The 17,855-nt window shown below is 41.6% G+C and overlaps 1 long non-coding RNA gene across 3 annotated transcripts in view; it reads left to right on the plus strand.

The window, feature by feature from the left end:
• LOC128118958 (uncharacterized) overlaps window positions 1-17,855 on the plus strand; it is a 100,914-nt gene that overhangs the window by 6,099 nt on the left and 76,960 nt on the right. For all 3 annotated transcript variants that reach the window (XR_008221396.1, XR_008221395.1, XR_008221397.1), the window contains exons 3-4: window positions 4,114-4,203; window positions 4,663-4,814. This is a non-coding gene — a long non-coding RNA (uncharacterized LOC128118958). The remainder of the gene's footprint in view (window positions 1-4,113; window positions 4,204-4,662; window positions 4,815-17,855) is intronic.

The following is a 17,855-nucleotide window of genomic DNA, read 5'->3' on the forward strand; positions in this document are numbered from 1 at the left end:
TAGCTGAGCTACATCCTCAGCCCTTAAAACGCACATAGTAAACACAGAGATGGATATCGGTATAGAAGCAATAGGTTTCTAGGGAATGGAGATTGAAGATGTTATCTGCTTCCCATTCTGCACAGAAGTTCCTCCTATAGCCTTTCCTTAAGCACCTGGATTCATTTTCTGTTGTTTTGCTATCTTGCCTTCAAACTGCCTTCTAAATGTTTGGTTATCCCTACAGCCAAATGCCACTCTCAGTCTTGATCAGAGGAGCTTCTCTTTGCAGTGAATGGCAGTAAACTCAGAGACTCAGGCTGTTCAGGATGCTGAGAATAAGGGACTTTTGAGTGCTCAGCCATAAATGGAACATTCATACCACTCCCATAAGGCTCGGGGAACAATGTGGAAGAGGGGGAAGAAAGAATGTGCTGGGTGACAGGGAGAAGGGTTGCACAAGACTATCTTCTGGGTAGCACACGGCCATGGAAGTAATGGGCTCACATCAGCTGTCCTTGTGTGCGCTGGGCTTGCATAAGACTAGACCTGCCAGCAGTCAGGCTCATGGGGCCCTCCCCTCCCCTGAGGGGAACTATTGGTTATTGATGGATGCTCAGGAGGAGGAGTCATTGTCTTCAGTTGGGTATTCATTGATGAGCCTACTAAGCTCCAATGGATAGTTCTATACCCGTGGTATGTATGCATATACACACATATATATACATATACATGTATGTGTGTATATGTATGTATATGTACACATATATATTCTATACCATGGTGTATGTGTGTGTATGTGTATTCATTTTTATCAGTTCTAATATATTCATTCTTTTGGTTCTAATAAATATCTATCTATGTCTATATATCTATATCTTATAGACTGAACTGGATTCTTGGACTTTCCATTGGTAGGCAGCCATTGTTGAATTAGCTGGATTACAGCCTGTAAACCACTCTAATAAATCCCAGATAGATAGATAGATAGATAGATAGATAGACAGATAGATAGACAGATAGATAGATTGATAGAGATTTAAGGTGAATCTTCCTACCTCAAAAGATCTGGATTAAAGGTGGGTCTTCCCACTTAAAATGATTTAATTAAGAAAAATCCCTCAGCTGGGCCTTTAATCCCAGCACTCAGGAGGCAGAGCCAGGCAGATCTCTATGAGTTCAAGGCCAGCCTGGTCTACAGAGTGAAATCCAGGACAGGCACCAAAACTACACAGAGAAACACCATCTCAAAAAAGCCAAGAAAATAAAAAAAATTCCTCACAGATATACCCAGCTGCTTGGGTTTTAGTTAATTCCAGACGTAGTCAAGAGTTGACAACCAAGAATAGCCATCACCTACCTTACTCTATATTATGTCAAACTGTAGTTTTTCAGCCTGTGCCTTGCCCTGAGAGACTGTTTTCTGTTTCTATCAACCTGCTTCTAAAACTGTAGCCTTATCAACTTATATTCATTCTATGACCACATACATAATAATATTTACTATGTACCAAATACTATGTGATGAGAGAGTTAATATTACCAGTAATATTAAAATGAAAGAACTTATATTTGTCTTGGTCAAATTCCAAGGTAGGCAGGGTTATCTGACAAATTGTTGCCAATCAAACCACTGCATGTTGTGAATCTATTGTTTCAAGTTTTGACATTTTAAAAAGACACACATGTGTTCATCTGTGTTTATGGCATAGTGCTTTCTCTGTGGTTCTGATGTGCCTTGATAGCTGGCTGATGCAAACACAAGTTTTCTTTAAAAAAATTTTTTTGTGTATATTATGACATTTTCATAAATTTTGTATTTTAATCATGTTCACTCCCCATTACCCACATACCCTCTCCCACACCACTGACACTCTTCCTAACTAGTCCCCCATCTACTTTCATGTCCTTTGTGTGTGTGTGTGTGTGTGTGTGTGTGTGTGTGTGTGTGTGTGTGTGTGAATGTGCCTGTGTAAAGAGGCCAGAAGTCAGCATTGGGTGTCTTATCCTGTCATTTGTCGCCTCATTTATTTATTTTTTATTTATTTATTTTTCAGGGTCCCTTTTTGAACTTGGAGCTCAGTGCCTGGCTAGATTGCCTGGACAGTTGCCTCCAGGATTCTGTGGGTCTCTGCTCCCTCCTCCTACCAGTGTTGGGTTGCAGAAGTGTGCCACCACGTCCAGTTTTTATATGGGTGCCAGGGCTTTGACCAGGTCCTCTTGCTTGTGCAGCGGGGCTTTGTGTACTGACCTATCTCCCTCATGCCCCCTTGTTTGATCCAGTGAGTTTCATTAGGGTTGCTTACAGGAACATGGGTAGAGGTTATTCACAGGGTCATGGGTACCTTATCAGTGACTGTACCACTGAAGAAATAAATCTGTCTTCCTCCTCTAGCAACTATTAACTGTCTATAGATTCTTGGGAGATATGTGTTGTGTATGTCTGTGCTGGCTTGTTTTATGTCAACTTAATGCAAGCTACAAAGGAAGGAATCTCAGTTGAGAAAATGCCTCCATAAGATCCAGATGAGGGCATTTTCTTAATTAGTGATTAGTGGGGGAGGGGCAAGCCAATTGTGTGTGGTGCTATTCCTGGCCTGGTGGTTCTGGGTTCTATAAGAAAGCAGGGTGAGCAAATCATGTTGAGCAAGCCAGTAAGCAGCACCCCTCCATGGTCTCTGCATCAGATCCTGCCTTCCTGCCCTGATTTTCCTCAGTGATGGACTGTTACCTGGAAGTGTAAGCTGAAATTAAACCCTTCTCTCCCCAAGTTGCTTTGGTCATGGTGTTTCATCACAGCACTAGTAACCCTAACTAGGACAGTGTTTGTGATTCATAAGCCCCTCTCCCCAGTTACTGTCAACTGCCTACAAATCCTCAGAAACATGGGTTGTTTTATTCCAATCTTAACTACTAACTCTCAAATCACATGTTATACACCACACAGTAAATATGTCTCTTCATGTGTATGTATATGTAGGTTACTGAATATCCTATAAGAGGATTAGAGAGGCTGAAGCATAATCTAAGGAGTTCAAAAGAAGCTTTACAGAGTTGCAAAGAGCATCTGTGTGTGGGTTGGAGGCAGGACTAGATAAAGAACCCCACTGGGGCTGGAAAGATGGCTCAGAGGTTAAGAGCACTGGCTGCTCTTCCAGAGGTCCTGAGTTCAATTCCCAGCAACCACATGGAAGCTCACAACCATCTATGATGAGATCTGGTGCCCTCTTCTGGCATGGGGGCATACATGCAGGAAGAATGCTATATATAATAAATTAAAAAAAGAGAGGCGGCTGGAAAGATGGCTCGGAGGTTAAGAGCACTAACTGCTTTTCCAGAGGTCCTGAGTTCAATTCCCAGCAACCACATGGTGGCTCACAACCATCTGTAATGAGATCTGGTGCCCTCTTCTGGCCTGCAAATCTTAAAAAAAAAAAAAAAAAAAAAAAAAAGGAACCCCACTGGGGATCTGATGGAGATGCTGTGGCAGGGTCAAACTGCTGGGTCACCAATATGAGTTGAGCCTCAAGATCTAGTCGAGTTATAGAAGCAAAGTGTGGGATCGTGAAGGCCATGGAGGCCAAGAGTAGGACTAGGTCCAGATGGACATATGGATAGATAGACAAATGGACCCACAGCAATCCTGACTTAACTTGACCGTTTGTGTTCAGATGGACAAACAGACAGCATTTGAAGTAGGCCATGTCAGCAGTGGGATTGTAGCTGAACAGAAGCCTGTTAGAACAGTTGGGAGTTCTCTGCTTGTAGTTAGACCCCCCCACTCTCAGTCATGACAGGTCAATGGAGGTCATTGCCATCACAGAGTTAGGTGTCCATCTATTTAAGGGGTTCAAGTGTTTTCATCCTTTTCTTAGTTTGATGTATTTAATACATTCTTAGCCTTTGTTTTCCTGATATTTTAATGTGTCTATGTGCTCATATGGTCCCTGTGGTGCTTTGAATGAGAATGGCCCCCATGGGTTCATATATTTGAATGCTTAGTCATCAGGGAGCAGTGCTATTTGAAAAGATTAGGAGATGTGGCCTTATTGGAGGGAGGATATGTGTCACTGAGGGTGGGCCTTGAGGTTTCAAAAGCCCACACTAGACCCGGTTCTCTTTCCCTGCTTGCAGATCAGGATGTAGCTCTCAGCTCTTTTTCTAGCACCATGCCTGCCTGCTGCCATGCTCCCTGCCATGATAATGGACTGAGCCTCTGAAACTGTAAGCAAGCCCTCAAATGCTTTTTTAAATAAGAGTTTTCTTGGTCATGGTGTCCCTTCACAGCAATAGAACACTGAGTAAGATAATCTCATTTTACTTTGATAAATCTATAGGCATTTTAAAGGTAGAAAATCCTTTTTACTTTTAGGAGTAAGTTCTTTCTCAGTCTGTGCCTCATGGGTGATACCAGACAGGTGATGTTGTTTGTGTACCCAACAGGTGTAAAAATCCTGCACTCAAAATGGAATAAAAAACTGCTTATAAAATGGAGTCTCTCAGGGCAAGGTACAGTTTGGAAAACAGACAAGAACATTGCTGTATATAATGTGGAGTAATTTAGAGCAAGGAGCAATCTATCTTGACACAGCTACCCTTGAGATTTCTTTGTTAGTGGTAGTCAAATTCTTATTTCTGCCTCTGTCTTCACATTTCTTTCCTGTGTCTCCTTTGTGTCTTCAGATCCCTCTTTTCCTGGAGAAGAACAGGAAACCTTTGATTTAGGACTCACAGAAATCCTGACTTAACTTGATCATATCTGCAAAAATTCTGTCTCCAAATGAAAGTTTGACGTTCTTGACTTACGTGGAGTTTTTGGAACACCATTCAGTCCAGTAAGTCCGTGGTGCTGGGTGACAGATTTGACACATACTAAATATTTGAAACATTCACTTAGGGGGCTGGAGAGATGGCTCATTGGGTAAAAGCACTTACCATGCAAGTCTGACGACCCAAGTTCAGATTTCTAGAACCCATATGAAAAGTCACATGTGTGGTAAATATCTGTAATCCTCGCACTCCCAAATAGAGATGGGAGCTGGACAGGAGAATCACTGGGAAGTTCACAGGCCAGCTAGTGTGGCATATGTGGTGCAGGAGCAGCAAACCAATAGAGGCCCTGTCTCCAAAACCAAGTGGAAGGTGAGAATCCACTCCCCAAAGTGTCTTCTGCCCTCTACAGTTATACCATGGCGTATGTGCACCTGCATTCACACATACACATAGGACCTATTGTGCACACATACATTATGTATACACATAGACTTGCATGAGAAAAAAGCGGAAAGGGGGAGGTTACAGTCTTTGACGTCATTGCTTTTAGACCTCCGGTGTGGCATTGAATGGAAGTACTTGCAGAGCAAAATCGTTCACTTCATGGGCAAGAAACCATCAACGGGAAGGGGATGAATATAATGTCTCCCCTACCTTGTTTGTGCCTACAACCCCAAGACCTAAAGACCCCCCTCTAGGCTTCACCTCATAAGGCTTCCACTACATCTCAATAATGCTATGCTAAAGATGAAGCCTTTAACAAATGGGTATTCAAGACCCAAACTGGAGCAATATTCATTGTTTTCATTACTATTGGAGATATACTCAACCATTAGCACCCACTCTTCATTGACTATTAATGTTAGGAATGAGGCTAAATAAATTATATACACTGTCTCCTGTAGTACCTACCTCTTGACCTTAGTCTAGTAACTCCAGCCAAGCAAAGATTATAACATGACTCCAATGTGTTCTCAAACTCATCTACCTATGCAAGATCCAAAGTTGCATCTAATTCTCTAATAGTTCAAGAGGTGAAGCTAAGATATTAGTCTATATTGTTGAGAATAAATTCTTCTGTTCCTCTTGGAATTTGACAGTTTGCATGTGTTTAGTTTCTTTGAACTCTACATCCTTTCTCTTATATTGTTTTGTCTCTAATATTCCCAAGAAACATCTTGAAAATGAAGAACGAATTCCTTTTTTGAGTAATCCTGAGTGTCGGTGCTGAAAGGATTGGCAAAACAGGAGCACATATGTGATGGACAAGCTCGTGTGACTAGGAGGGTAGTTGAGACATCATGGCAAGTCTATCAACTTGGGAGGAGCAGGAAGTCTAACAGGGAGAGATGCTGTGCACAGGGCATGATGAGCAGTCCTGGTGTGGGTTGAATCTGGGTCTCTCGGATGAGGGAGATGGCAGGATGAAGACTCTGTAGCAGAGGAGGGCAATGGTTGTAGATATTGTATTAACCCATCTGTATCATCTCTCCTTCAAGGCAAATGGATGAGTTTTCATAGTCCCAAAGCCACAGTCTTTTCCTATGACTTTCAGAACTGTTTGGTGTTTAGAATTAGTTGCCCCAATGAGAGCATCACCTGCACAGAACATTACCGTAGAATTCTTTCAGTCGCTTCATTTGAAACTAAATGTTCCCATATCAGAGCAAAGCTAGCTTTTCTACCTCACAGCCTCAAGTCCCACTGTCCTCCTGTGCATTATTTCCAGCCTTGCTTCCAGCTTCCCTCTCCGCAGTTTTTTCCTTCTCTCCAGCTCCCCTCTCTCCCCCACATTTTGTTTTGTTAATGTCCAATCCCTTCCTCCCATATTTTTCATGACAGTTTAAATCGAACTGAAAGACGTCCTTATACCAAGGAAGCTTTAAACTGCCGTCCCTGTCCAGGCTTGGGCTGCTATCCCAAGCTACCTTCTGCTTCATCTAGCATTGCATCTGTTTGTTTCCTTCCAAAGAAGCACAACAGAAGCACGTGGGCTGAGCAGATCCATTTTTGGGTTTTTATTTGTGGTATTTTTAGGGTGCACAGTAGGCAAGACTCCCAAAAATCACTGCCTTTTTGTTTTGATGCATTCGTTGGTAATTTCAAGTCAGCATCTATTTTAGCAGCCTGCCTGCCTTCCTGCATTTTCAGATAACGTTCTTAGCATATATGAGTGGAAAGCATCTGTTCCTTCCCCTTAGATCCCACCATCCAGAACAACATGTGTCCCAGTTTTAGGAAACAGACTCTGCAGATGTCTAATGGTCATACTGAACACTTTGCCCATGAAAGAGCTGCCTTTGTTGCAACCTTGTGTTTTTTGTATGGTGAGCATGAAGAGCAGATTGAATGATGCCCCCAGTAAAGGTCCTTTACTTTTATTCTGGGGTTAAGATGGGAGATCTATCATATCTGAGGTGACTAGTGGGAGAGTGCTTAGAGATTCCTATCTCTTAACACACGCCAAACCACAGAGGCAGATGTGAGGCCACATTGCACATGTGTGCTGTACTTGTATAGCACACAAATTCAACTCTGTACAATATTTGAACATTAGTCTACTTGGCATCTAGTGCACTTTAATGAAAATGAGTTTCTACTCCCATCATTTAACTTGCTGCTAGTTGGGGTCACTGAGTATTGGAAGTTAAAGAAAAATCATTGTTTAGCTGCAAAAATGCCCCATCTCCACCGTTAGCTCTGCTTTGATCACACTTATTTTTCACGAGTAAGTCACCGTTGATGAAATGCACACATCTCTCACTCAGGGCATGTTTACATTTATGAAGCAGCCCGGGCTGATCCTGCTGCTTTGTAGGAGCCTGGAGGGCCTGCAAGAGTTCATTAGGAGGTGGATTCATTTTCTTCCTGTGGAGATGTGTGGAAAGAAAGAGTTTGGTTCTAGAGGACAACACCAGCTAGTTTCCTGGGGGTTCAGAGACGGCTGAAGGCACACGGTACCTCTGAGAGGCCTCAAACAAGTTACACTACTGTTGTGGAATATTCCTTTACACTGTGTGAAGATGAGTCACTGTGACTGGTTTAAAAAAAAAGCTAAATGGCCAATAGCTAGGCAGGATTTTTGGGGCAGAGAAAAATGAACACTGGGAAGAAGATGGAGTTGTGAGAAGATGTGGAAGAAGCATTTTTGTAAAGGAGAGAGACCTTGGTGAGTTGGAGCCAAGGTGCTCCATGGCAGATGAGAGAGAGACATACCATGCAGACAGCATTCATATAGAGAGTTTTATTGGCAGGGGAGAGGGGAGCTGAGGAGAGAAGAGGAAGAGGAAGAAGAGTAGAGAGGAAGAGACAGGAAAGGGGGAAGAGAGGAGAGGAGGTGTAGACACAGCCTCGTAGGGAGAGAGAGAGAGAGAGAGAGAGAGAGAGAGAGAGAGAGAGAGAGAGAGAGAGAGAAAGAGAGAAAGGTGGGCAGAGCCCACCTCTTAAAGTGGGCTAGCACATGCGCAAATGGGCTACTTAGGATGATGTCAGGACCCTGAGTAGGCCAAGGTACTGCCTGCTTACTTCCAGGCAATGTCTAAATGCTAACAAGCATGACATGTAGGAGATGAGGTAACAAGCCATGAGCTATGTGGCAGCACATTGATTAATAGAAATGGGTTAATTTAAGTTATAAGAGCTAGTTAGAAACAAGCCTAAGCTATCAGCCAAGGTTTCATAATTAATAAGAAGTCTCTGTGTTGTTACTTGGGAGTTGGCTGGTGGGACAGAAAAAGACTCCCTACACACTGCCACTAGGTAATCATGGTCAATTAGTCATAGCATCTTTTTCTGTCTACTTCCCAAACACCCCTGAAACTCTGTTCTTTATTTTTTACTGCTACTGTCCATGTTTGGCACTCATTACCTCACACCTGGACCCATGTTGGTGCTACTGTTTGGATTTGAAATACTCACAAAGCCTCATGTGGTCAAGACTTAGTCCCCAGCTTGGCACTATTGGGAGGTTGTAGAACATTTAGGATGCAGGCCTAGTGGGAAGTTTTTGGGTCATCCTCCTTGAAAGGGATGTTGAGGGGCTAGAGAGATGACTCAGTGGTTAAGAACACTGGCTGCTCTTCCAGAAGACCCAGCTTCAATTCCCAGCACCTACATGGCAGCTAACAGCTGTCTATAATCCAGTTCCAAGTGATTTGACACCCTCATACAGACATAAATGCAGGCAAAACACCAATGCACATAAAATAAAAATAAGTAACTCTGCCCTATGTTCAACTGTATATAATAAACACACCGAGCTCCCTGGGTGATATGCTTTCTCTAGCACAGAGACCACTCCACTTGATCCCAGTTTTCTGTCCGTGTATCTATCCATGTTTGTCTTTTTCTTCATTCCCTTGCCATCAGAGCCAGGTCTGTCTCTGGAGCCTTAACCACATGTCTCCCACTCTTCCTAGGCAATTCTAAACCCTGTGATGTTCAGAACTGTAACCATCACATAAACCTAGAATAAACACAGAAGCTGGGTGCAGTGGTGCACACCTTTAATCCCAGCACTTGGGAAGCAGAGGCAGGTGGATCTCTGCATTTGAGTCCAGCATGGTCTACAGAGAGAGTTTCAAGACAGCCAGGGCTATGCAGAGAAATCATGTTTGAATACCCTCTCCCCCAACATGCACAATAAAACTTAGATCCAAGTGTTGTGCTTTCACCGTGGTGGCATTTGAAATGTGAGCTATTCCTCATAGGATCACATATTTGAACAGTGGCCCTCAGCTAGTGGTGCTGTTGGAAGGGTTGTGGAAATTTTAGGAGGTAGAGCCTTGCTGGAGGAAAGGAGTCGCTGGGAGCTAGCCCCTCTTCCTTTCTCTCTCTGCTTTCTGACGGTGGATGCGATGTTACAGCTAGCCTTCTTTCTCTTGCCAACATGCTTGCCTTGCCCAATGCCATGACAGTTCCAGTACAAGGGTTGAGTCACTCTTTAAACCACATGAAAACTGTGACCACTGAGGCCCTGCAGAGTCCTCCTGAGAGCTCATGGGAGGTGGATGTTTCCCTGATCAGTTTCATACAGTGAGATGGAAAGCTTAGAGGAGGACATGGAACTTTAAGTTTGGGAACATCCTAGATCTTGCTTCAAGCAGCGTCTTTGGTCCGGATGTGACTTTTCTCCTTTGCATAAAAAAATTGTAAGCCAGGTAGTGGTGGCACAGGCCTTTAATCCCAGCAGTCAGAAGGCAGAGGCAGTCAGATATCTAAATTCAAGGCCAGCCTGGTCTACAGAGCGAGTTCCAAACCCCATCTCAAAAAACAAAACAAAACAAAATGAAACAAACAAAGCAAAATTACAGTGCTTTCCTGAGTTCTGTGTTAGGGTCTTTACAGAGGTTACCGAGATAAAGTAGGGTCAGGGTGGGCATAATGATGCATCTACAATCCTAGCACTCAGGAGGCAGAGGCAGTGGTTTTCTGTGAGTTCCAGACCAACCAGGGCTACACAGTAAGACTCTGTCTCAAAAAAAAAAAAAAAAGTGATTTCAGTGGGTCCTTATTCAATATAACTGGTGGGAAAGAGGCCCTTTCTAGATCCTTCAGAGGGGACATGGCCCTGCTGACACTTTGAATTCAGACATAGCCTCCAGAACCATGACACCAGAGCTTCTGTGGTTTAAGCTGTTCAATTTGTGGTGGTACTCTTGTAGGGTTGCCCTAGCAATGTAATATAATGGACTCTGTATCACCTCCCAGTACCTGCTTTACATATTCATGCAGCTAAGTTTGGTGAGAGTTGATCACATGCCAGATGCTGTGCTAGTCTTCAGGATACAGTAAGAACCAAGGCTGCCTGCTCCTCAGAATATATGCCCCCGTGTAAGCTAAGGCTAGGGCTCAGACATCAGGATCCACAGAAAGTGGAGTGCACAAAAGCATGGCTTCCCGGAAGAGGTGCCATTCAAATTTGATGATGTTTCAGATGAACTGTAAAAAGGACAGAAAGAAGATTAGATAGCAAGCCATGGCAAGTAATGCTGACATTTTCAGTCACCCCCCTGAGATAATCTCTATGTGCATTTATCTGCATTGTGAGTGAGTGAATCAGAACATGACCATATAGGCTGACTGTACAATGAACCACTTTCCCTTCCCTTACTTGCCCATCACTCCCTTAAAGGGATAGCTTTCTGATTTTTATCTGCTTTAAGATCAGCCTTATTTATTCTAACCAGAGACTGTGTATTTTAAAAGCATGAGCAAGAAAATAAGAAAACTGCAGACCAAGAGAGAAGTTTTGCCAAAGATACATCCAATAAAGATGTTATCTAAAACGTATAAATATCTCTTAAAACAATAAGAAAATGGATTTAATAACCTGGCACTTTGCTGAAAGTGCTGATAGTTTTTAGAAGTTTTCTGATGGAATTTTTTGGGATCTCTGATGTATAATATCATATCATTGCAAAAAGGGATAATGTGACTTCCTTTCCTATTTGTATCCCTTTAATATCCTTCTTGGGTTTACTACTTAACTAGGGCTTCAAGAACTACTGAAAAGGAGTGGGGGGAATGGACAGTCATGTCTTCCTTTTGATTTTATCGGATTTTGTCAAGTTTTCGCCACTTAGGATAATGATGTTGGCTGTGGATTTGTGTATAGCCTTTATTATGTTGAGATATGTTCTCTCCAGTCCTGTTCTCTCTAGAACTTTTATCATGAAGGCATGTTGGATTTTGTTAAAGGCCTTTTCTGCATCTATCGAGATGATAATGTGGTTTCTGTCTTTTTTTTTTTTTTTTTTTGGTTTTTCGAGACAGGGTTTCTCTGTGTAGCTTTGCGCCTTTCCTGGGACTCACTTGGTAGCCCAGGCTGGCCTCGAACTCACAGAGATCCGCCTGGCTCTGCCTCCCGAGTGCTGGGATTAAAGGCGTGCGCCACCACCGCCCGGTGGTTTCTGTCTTTTAAGTTCACTTAAACAATTGATTGTGTTTATTGATGTATGTATGTTGGACCACTGAGGAATCTTCAGAATAAAGCCAGATTGATTGTGGTGGATGACCTTTTTGATGTATGCCCATATTCAGTCTGCAAGTATTTTATTGAGTTTTTTTTCCATCTATGTTCATCAGGGACATTGATCAGTAGGTTTTGTTTCTAATATATCTTTACCTAGTTTGGGCGTTAGAGTTTCATATAAAAAGTTTGGGAGTGCTCCTTCTGTTTCTATTTTTGGAATAATTAAGTATTGGCTGTAGTTCTTCTTTGAACATCTGATGGGATTCTGCTGTGAATACCTTTGGACCTAGGCTTTTCTTTAAGTCAGAAGGCATTTCATTTCTGTTTCAGTCTTCTTATTTGTTGTGGGTCTGTTTAAGTTGTCTCTTCTTGGTTTAACTTTGGTGGTTCCAATGAATCTAGAATTTATTCATTTCTTTTAGGTCCTCTAACTTAATAGAATATTGTGGGTTTTTTGTTTGTTTGTTTGTTTTTTGAGACAAGGTTTCTCTGTGTATCTCGCTCTGTAGACCAGGCTGGCCTTGAACTCACAGAGATCTGCCTGGCTCTGCCTCCTAAGTGCTGGAATTAAGGCATGTGCCACCACTGCTCGACTGTTGTGGGGGTTTTAATTAATTTTTTTATACACAGTATATTTTGATCATATTCTTTCTCCTAGAGTATAGGTTTTATTTTTTATTTTTATTTTTTTATTTTTTTTTTTTTGGTTTTTCGAGACAGGGTTTCTTTGTGTAGCTTTGCGCCTTTCCTGGAACTCACTTGGTAGCCCAGGCTGGCCTCGAACTCACAGAGATCTGCCTGGCTCTGCCTCCCGAGTGCTGGGATTAAAGGCGTGCGCCACCAACACCCGGCAGGTTTTTTTTTTTTTAAGTGATCCCTTGTAATGGCCTGAATGTCTTTGGTGTATGATGTAATGTTTCCTTGTTTATCTTTGATCCTGTTAGTTGGAGTTTTCTCTTTCTTTTGGTGAATTGGGTTAGGTTATGCCAATCTTGTTTGCCTTTTCAAAGAACCAGCTCCTATGTCTATTGGTTCTTTTTTATTTTGTGGTGATTTGAATGGAAAATGAACACCAGAGGCTCAGAGGGAGTGACACTATTAGGAGACATGGCCCTGTTGGATTAGGTGTGGCTTTGCTGGAGGAAATGGGACATGGGGTGTGAGCTTTGAGGTCTCAGATGCTCAAGCCAGGCCCAGTGTCTCACTCTCTTCCTGCTGCCTGCCAGTCTGATGTAGAACTCTCAGCCCCTCTCCGGCACCATGTCTGCCTGTGTGCTGCCATGGTTCCTGCCATGATAATGGACTAAACCTCTGAACTGTAAGCCAGCCCCAATTAAATGTTTTCCTTTATAAGACTTGCCGTGGTCATGGTGTCTCTTCACAACCATGGAACCCTAACTAAGACACAGTGTTTTCTTAGTTTCTATTTCATCAATTTATGTTCTGATTTTCATTATTTCTTCTCAACTACTAGATTTGGGTTTGGTTTGTTCTTGTTTTTCTTGAGTTTCATCATAAGCTGTTTATTTGTACTCTTTCTGATTTTTTAAAATGTAGGCAATTAGAGCTACAGTTCCCCTCTTAGGACTGCTTTCAATATGTTTTTGTGTGTGTCATGTTTTTATTTTCATTTCATTCTGGGATTAAAATTTTTTCTCTTGATTTTTTTCTTTGACACACTCACCATTCAGTAATGTGCTGTTTAATCATCATGAGTCTATGTAATTACTAGAGATTCTTTTGTTGTTGATTTTAACCTCTATTCCATTGTTACCAGATAGGATACACAAAGTAATTTCAGTTTTTCTGAATTTGTTAAGATTTGTTTTGAATGCAGTATGTGGTCTATTTTAGAGAAATGTCCACGGGCTTCTGAGTGGAATGTATACACTTTCTGTTTGGATGGAATATTCTGTAGATATTTGTTAGGTCCTTTTGATGAATGTCATTTAATTCTGATGTTTCTCTGTTAATCAAGCTGGAACTGACCTGGAAGCCTCTTGTCTGGGGACAAGCTCTCATAGTATTGGAAAGTGTTATGCAAGCCTCCAAGGGGGGGGGACCAATCAGTGATCCTACTCATTAGTAAAGCCTATGAGCTACAACAGTGATTGGCGTGGTAGGATATCCTCAAATGATGCAATAGTGGCACTTTCATCCTGTAGTGTAACCAACAGCTAATTAATTGGACTTAAGATCCACTTAATTTGAAGTAGTTCATGCCTGGTACTATAAACCTAGCCAACTACCTGTGGCTGTAGAGGTCATGGACACTAGAGGAGAAACTACTGCTGCCATTTCTAAACTAAGATAATTTCTTTTTAATTTTTTTTTAGATTTTTAAAGATTTTATTTATTTATTATAATATACAGTGTTCTGCCTGCATGTATGCCAGCACACCAGAAGCGGGCACCAGATCTCATTATAGGTGGTTGTGAGCTGCCATGTGGTTGCTGGGAATTGAACTCAGGACCTCTGGAAGAGCAGCCAGTGCTCTTAACCTCTGAGCCATCAGTCCAGCCCCCTAAGATAATTTCTAATTGCACTCTAAATATTTATCTAAGCATAGCTCTCAACTCTCATTAAAGAAACTTATTTTTTCAGCAAACAGAAGCTATTACAGAGAGCCACAATGGCAAGTTGCAGAGAATAAATAGTTGTGGGGTGTCCAGCCCTAGTTGATATGTACAACTCCCACATGTAAGGTGCAGGGAATGTTCTAGAAGAGAGGTGGGAAGAATATAAGATCAGGACATCTGCTGCTAGATAAGGTCTTCTAGACATGACAGGGAAGCAGAACCCATGAAATATCAAAATATAAAAAATAAGGTTGCCTAAACAAGACAACTGCAGTAGTTGACATGAAACATGGACTAAGGCCCTATGCCTAGATGAAGAGCTCCAGGCTCAGTGGTTACTGAGAGAGGGAGATTCAGTTTTCTCCAGGGACGAGCTCCATGATTGATTATCCAGTCTCAGATGGTCAGTCCTAAACACACACACATGCTAACAACACTAAATGAACTTAGTGAAGAGTTAAATACAGTGCCCATGTGAGATCCTCAGAAACTTTAAATGAAAAAGCAAAAATAAATTCTAGGAAATTAAAGAAACAGAAAATATCTGAACAAACACCTTGCCAAGGAATATATATATGTATATATACATACATACATACATACATATATATACATACATACATACATATATATATATATATATATATATATAATGTGACAAGCAAACATATAAAAATGTTCAACATTGTATTTTATTAGAAGGCTGAAAATTAAAGCCTTTGCACATGTATTAGAATGGCCCAAACCCCAAACCCTGTCAACACCAAACACTAACAAGGATGTAACTCTCTTATTCATTGATGGTGGAATGGCTAATGGGAAAGCTACCTTTTTACCTTACAAAACTAAATATAACCTGTGTCATATGAACCAGCAATCAGACTTCTTGGTGTTTAATCATTTTGAAACCAATTGAAATTTTGCATCCTCACCAAAACGTGCACATAAATTCGTATTTACAATTGCTAAAACTCAGAAGCAAGCAAGATGTCTTTCAGTAGATGATTGGATAAATCAACCAAAATAAATAGACAATAGAGCCTGTCTCATCACAAAAGGAAATGAACTACTGAGCCGTGGGAAGGTAGAAAGACCTTGAGTACATACAAATAAGTGGAAGAAGCTGATCTGCAAAGGTACCATGCCCCGAATGGTCCCAACTCTACGACATTCAGGACAAGGCCAAACTGTGAAGACAGTAGGGTTAGTGGGAGAGGACTTTTAGGTTTGTGGAACTGTTCTGGAGGGTGTTGAAATGGTGGAGACGTGCCATTAGACATTTCTGGGTTTTTGTGTACAAACCAGAAAGCTGTACAAAAGGAACAATAAGCCTGAGTGTAGAGCATGTACTTTGGGTGACATGTCAGCACGGTTCATTGAAAATCCACCACTAACGTATGAGAAATCTGTGCTTTCTGCTCCGTTTTGATCTGAACAGCACACTGTCCTGAAAAACAAGGACCCAAGCATTAGTGGGACTTGTCACATGCTCTAGGTTTTCTACTCTTCTTCCTCTCTGTACCCCGTGGCTGAAGCCCAACCATTTCTTTTTTTTTTTTTCACTCTTGGTGTCTATTTTCATATTTCCCTTTTTATTTCTGGTCACATGCTTGGAATGTCTGTTTCCTGCAGTGATGTTTCCTCTCACAACTAATTGCCAGTGAAAATACTCTTCCTTTTCTAGTTCCCAGTAACCTTTAACTTCTTGTTCAGTATTTCAAACTTTGAGTTTCTACAAGCCATTAGTTCAATTCTATTTAAGTGGATCTGTCCTTTGTATGTTACCATATGGCTTCAGTATGCGTTTTTTCAGTATCTCCTAATACGTATCAGCGGAGCAGTTCTAAAGATCCAAAATGGAATCTAATTAAAAACAGATGGGACTTCTTTGAAACACTTTCTTATCAACTAACAGTACAGCTGCTTGGCTGAAACAATGCCATATAAGATAGAGATGATCTCTCCCAACTTCTTTTGACAGATAAAAAAAAAAACCTAAGGGTCAAAGATGTTACCACAGTGCTATTAATTATGAAGGTCATATTGCAAGAAAGAGGTAAGCCAGGACTTTTACCAGAAGACCTGTGTGTGAGGACCCTACCTTCGTGTGTCCCCTGAGGGTTACCTAGCCCCCTCTGCAGTAGGAATGCTTATATAAGGCAAAACTGATTCATTTCCTGCTGCTCTCCCCGTCTTCCTCCTTTTTCTGTCAGCCAGCTGAAGTTTAAATATATTTTCTTCAAGGTCACATATATAATCCCTTACAAGTTTAGGGGTAAAATGGTCATTGCATAGCAGCTTTAGGGTCTCACCAGGTAGTCTGACCCCTAAGAAAATTAAGGTGTCTGGCTAAGGGGATGTTGCTTGGTTGGCAGAGTTCTTTATTTGCAAGTGTGAGGCTTGGGTTTGATCCTGGTTTGATCATGGCAAGTGTTGTGATGCAAGCCCATAATCCCAATACTCAGGAGGATCAGAAGTTCAAGGTCATCTTTGACTATAGAGGGAGTTCAAGGCCAGCCTGGGATGCACAAGGTCTCATCTTTGTGTTGTTGTTCTTTTTCATTTTTTAAAAGAGGCCCCGTGAGTTAGACTGATTTCCCTGGCGTCGTACAGAACATGGCAGCCATTGTATGTACCTCGGGGCAGGTAGAGGTTGACTGAGAGTGACAGGGAAGGATTTAGGAAGAATTTGAAAAACCCACCATCAGTTTTGTGTGAAGAGAATCCAGTACTTTTAAAAACTTGCTCCTGGGTCAGAGGTGACAGCGATGTCTTAAACTATTCAGAAGATGAAAAGCAGAAGTTAGTGTTGGCAGTCATCTTTAGACCTGCCTCCCTCATAAAGAAAAATGTTCTTTGGTTGGTGCAAAGACTTCTTGGCTTGTCAGTTCATTGTTTTTCTAGGAATTTAAGACAATGAAAACACACTAGCTATAATCACTCTATTATTTCTGAGTTTATTTTGCTAATAAACTTACTATGATTTCCAGACCATTTAATCTTTGACATCTAGCATCCTGCCTTCATAATACCTAAGTAAGGTGGAAGGATATTCTGTCCAGTGAAACATCAGAGAATTGTTGTTTCAATTCTACCTACCAAACTCTATCCTGTTATTTTTCATATACTACTCTGTAGATTATTTCAGCTTCCTTTTAAGAACCAAAGCCCCAGTATTTGTGAATTACAACTTACTGCAATAATAAGTTTGAAAACAATATTTTAAGTACTTAGCCTTCAAAATACCCTTGAAGTCATTTTTTATTTCTCTTCTCCCTCTTTCCTTCCCTTTTGTCCTCCCTCTTTTTCCCTTCATCCATCCATCCATCCATCCACCCACCCACATACACATCCATCCATCATCCATCCATCCATCATCCATCCATCCATCCATCCATCCATCCATCCATCCATCCACCCACCCATCCATCCCCCATCCAGGCTAAGTGGATTACAGGCTGTGTATATCCATGACCAGGTTGGATCTTCTAATGTCTGACAAATGTTAAAATTGGCAGTTAATTTCTGTTTCCTGAACATCTTGATTTTG

Source organism: Peromyscus californicus, unplaced genomic scaffold (genome assembly GCF_007827085.1).
Source record: "Peromyscus californicus insignis strain IS unplaced genomic scaffold, ASM782708v3 Scaffold_23__1_contigs__length_62951481, whole genome shotgun sequence".
NCBI classification, from domain to species: Eukaryota; Metazoa; Chordata; class Mammalia; order Rodentia; family Cricetidae; genus Peromyscus; species Peromyscus californicus.